Genomic DNA, 3,751 nt, shown 5'->3' on the forward strand with positions numbered 1-3,751 from the left:
TTTTTAGAAAAGACTAAATTAGAGCATAAAAGACCATAAAAAAAGAGACTTGAATACTGCATTTTTTTTTTTAAAAAAAAAGCCCAAAAAAAAAAAGTTTTAGAAAAAAAAATCGAAGGCCCAACTAGCCCAAACTCCAGGCCCAAAAACCGAAATCGACCGAAATCGAAACAAACCGAAACCGACGGTTTTTCAACTATTTAGGTCGGTTTCAGTTGAGATTTTCAAAAACTGAAAATTTCGGTTTCGGTTGGCCAGATTAGAAAAAACCGACCGAACCGAACCGATTACAGCCCTACCAAAAATCCTAGAGGTCTCTCTCTCAACATTCTCTCCGCTCTCCCTTCTCTCCTGTCCCGGCCACACCACAGATTCTCTATTTCTACTCGGGAGGTTCTATCTCTCTATTTGGTAAGATCTTCGTTCTCTCTCTCCCTAGGTAAGATCAATTTCTCTATCTTTCTCTCAGTTGATTTGGGTTTTCCTATATGGGTTTTGTTTGGGGGATGAATTTGAATGCTTTTTTACTATTTTCATGTGTCATTTTGATTGATTTTTTTGTATAACAAGTTGTTATTACTATTCGGTGGCTTTTGATCGTTCGGTCTCTCTCTCTCTCGCAGTTGATTCTAGCTTTCCTATCTGGGTTTTGTTTTCGAGATGAATTTGAACGCTTTTGTACTATTTTCATGTGTTGTTTGGATTTTTTTTTTTTTTTGTATAACAAGTTGTTATAACTATTCGGTGGCTTTTGAATTGGTGAGCAATTAAATACTAAAAACCCTAATGTGTGCTTTGTTATTTATGGGTATTAATTTATGGTTTATTTTGAACCTTTTGTGGATTGGTTGGATTGTTTGAGAATGGAATTGGAGGCTGCAAACGTCTTTTTGTTTGTTATTTTTTGGAAAACTAGGGTTTTAAATTTGTTACCCAAATACTTTATGTAACTGTATATTGCTAGAGGGTTGGTATCTTATGTGTGAAATATAGAGTTTTTTTTTTTTTTTTTTTTTTTTTTTTTTTTTTTTTTTTTTTAAGCATAACTGACTTATAAAAATAAAAGTACACAAACAACAAACAAAAAGGAAGAGTAAAGCTGGGTGAAAATTAAGTGCTAAAAGAAGAATANATTGTAAGAGCAATGTTAATACTGTCTCCAAGTTAGATGGGCCGTTTATTCAGATCGACCCGATATCTATAGATCTTGTTAGTGCTAAGGATAAGAGTGATGCTGGAAAGTGAGAGCATTTCTCTATAAGTTAAGCCTTCTCCCTAATCATGTAATAATCTTTCAGATTTGTATGGTTGAGTTCCTCTTTTTTTGCAAGAAAACTTTTTACATATCACAAAATTGTAAAATCCTATTAATGATCAAATATGTCTTCTATATTGCTCTAATTAATATTGTTATCCTTATACTTAAAACATAAAACTAACTAAATTCTTTTGAGAAAATTTTGCAGTTTGACTTTGACCGTAGTTGGCAAGTAATATGGAGTTGCCTCTTGCATGGGTTACCATTGTTCAACTGCAGTTGTAAGTTTTTTTTTTTTTTTTAATGGAATCTTCTTTTGTATTGTCAATATAGCTGTTGTAAGTTCTGTTGGTACAATCTTCTTTGGTAGTGTCAATCTTCTTTGATAGTCTCAGTATATTGAGGGTTCAAGTTCTTGTATTTTTCTTGAACTTATTTTTCTTTTAGCACCTTAAATTTTCACCCAGCTTTACTCTTCCTTATTGAGGGTTCAAGTTCTTGTATTTTTCTTGAACTTATTCTTCTTTTAGCACCTTAAATTTTCACCCAGCTTTACTCTTCCTTTTTGTTTGTTTGTTTGTGTACTTTTATTTTTATAAGTCAGTTATGCCTTACTGAATTTTAGTTTTTTTTTTTTTTTTTTAGTTAAGTGCCTTATTGAATTATAGTTATGATGATAGACAACCTTTCTATGGTTTGTTAATAGTATGAAATAAACACAGCCTAGAAGATCTAATTGTTGGGAAATCTACTAACATAGCCTGCAAGTTTTTCTAATTGTTTTGTTTGAGCTGCCAATTTAATGTTCGTGTTAATTTCCATGTAGGTAGATGCTGCTTTGGTGCTCCTTGGAAACATAATTTCATATGTGAGTGCCAGAACATGTATCCTCTTAGACTATGTTCTCATACTTTATTTGCATTATCCTTTTTTCTAAGCAATTAGGCAATGCCTTCTATAATAGTCCATTTACAAACATGTACATGCTTTTATCATGAAAGTTTTTTTATGTCACCTAATCTTCTTCCAGGATTTAATAAACACGTCATACCTCAAGATGTGTGGGATCTTAGGTTATTTAAGAGAATGCCATCAGTGTAAGTGCATTTTACTTTGATTACATGTCAGTGGATACAAATTCCTTTTGATTCTCCATGGTTGCTTCTTTATGGTCTTTTAAATAGAGGAACTAAGGAGAAAACATTGCATTACTCAGGATGTTAGTATGTTTTGTCAATCTTAGTTGACTGTTTAATTTAAGTGACATGTGCAATAAACATTTTTTTTTGGTACAAATGTGCATGTAAACACTTGTAAATTGTTGACTTTCCATTAAAAGGCAGCCACCATAGTATGTTTTATTCTTGTGTAAGATAGAATTTGTTAGCTGCGCTCATTTTAAAGGTGGAGGGTTGAAATTTCCACCCAGGATGCATTTACAGCTTATACAATGGCACTGCCATCTCAACAGTTAGCTAATCAACCTTTTAATTTTGGTAGTTATACTCTAGAATTATTGTATTTGACCTTTGTTAACATTGTGACATATTTTGTCAGTTATAGCCTTTTGGTCTTTCCAAACATTATCTCTTTGATTGCTTCCATTACCAGCGTTGATACTTCTTTGGCCACATATTAATGATTGGAAACATCATATTATTGAAATGTCTTGTGTTAGGGTAATTTAATTTTTACCATATTCACTTCTTGAGAATAACAAAACACAAGGTACTTGTCAACTTAATGAAGCCGAGGTTGAGTTGCGGAACATTTAAATTTCATGTGAGTTTGGGTTTTGACTTTTGTATGAGTTAGGATGTATTCTTGGATTGGCCACACATCAGATCTTTCTTCAAGAAATTGAGAATGCAATGTACTTTAATGCTTACATGGTGTGTTTTTATATGTAATGAGTTTCAGTTATGGGATGTGTACCAACATGTGTAGTTGTACATATGGAATTAGAGACGCAGCAAATTTACATCAAATATTCAGAAAAATGCTGACATAGAAAGTAAATAAGACATAAGGATTATCTCCTACATTAGTTAAAACTCAACGAATTTAAATACATGAAATAGTAGCATATCAGCATTTCATAACAGTATAAACATATAATCAATCATCTAATAACAATATCTAGTATCTAACTAATTCAACATAGAAGCTGCTCAACTTACAAGAGTTTCAAAGAGCTAATACTGCCTATCTCCTTTGGTATACTCCCACTGATGTTCACATAAAACCCCTTAAATAGAGTAGATAGAGAAAAATATATCAGTAACATAAGTAAATCCAATGCTACCATGGGATTCCAGAGTATTGAGTGAAAGAGGTCTCTGAAAACTGTAATTCAGATAACAATATTTGTATCACAAAAAATCATTCTTCAGATATCCTTTGCCTTAAAATATTTTCAAATTTGATAAGCGACCAAGCTGTGGTGATAAATTCCTGACAAATTCATATGTAGTAAAAGCCTGCAGAGAAGCG

At 32.3% G+C, this 3,751-nt stretch overlaps 1 long non-coding RNA gene across 2 annotated transcripts; it reads left to right on the forward strand.

Annotated features, from left to right (window-relative positions):
• Positions 1-245: 245 nt before the first annotated feature.
• Positions 246-2,615, forward strand: LOC136069800 (uncharacterized). 2 transcript variants are annotated; one of them, XR_010631027.1, is made up of 4 exons: positions 246-439; positions 1,467-1,539; positions 2,085-2,126; positions 2,289-2,615. It is a non-coding gene; the product is annotated as an uncharacterized LOC136069800 (long non-coding RNA). The 2 variants fall into 2 exon arrangements; XR_010631026.1 differs by having other exon boundaries at positions 246-411.
• The last annotated feature ends 1,136 nt before the right edge of the window (positions 2,616-3,751 follow it).

The sequence above is a fragment of the Quercus suber genome, unplaced genomic scaffold (assembly GCF_002906115.3).
Source record: "Quercus suber isolate HL8 unplaced genomic scaffold, Cork oak 2.0 scaffold_190, whole genome shotgun sequence".
Lineage (NCBI taxonomy): Eukaryota > Viridiplantae > Streptophyta > Magnoliopsida > Fagales > Fagaceae > Quercus > Quercus suber.